This window comes from Alexandromys fortis, unplaced genomic scaffold (assembly GCF_014885135.2).
Source record: "Alexandromys fortis isolate MF-2015 unplaced genomic scaffold, M_Fortis_MF-2015_v1.1 scaffold_88, whole genome shotgun sequence".
Classification (NCBI taxonomy): Eukaryota; Metazoa; Chordata; class Mammalia; order Rodentia; family Cricetidae; genus Alexandromys; species Alexandromys fortis.
Window position 1 is genome coordinate 4249135 of NW_026067961.1, and position 315 is coordinate 4249449.

Here is a 315-nt window from a genome sequence, read left to right on the forward strand (position 1 = left end):
CAAACAGAAGCTTGAGGATGGTGTAGTCGAGTTTAGAAGGAAAACCCCAGGACAGGCACGCTGTCCATCTAAACGCTGTCAGGAGGGAGAGAATGGCTGCACAGAGGTCAGCGCCCTGCAGGCAGCCACACAGTGCGAAGAATCGGCCTTATGGTGGCAGAGATCAGGTCAGCACCTGGCCACTGACACACACAGAGGCACAGGTCAGTGGACACGAGTCAGTGCATGCACACAGTGGCTGCAGAGGTCAGCACATACTGGCTTTAGGAAAGGAGACTCAGAGTTAGGAATTTAAAGATTGATTTATTATGTACA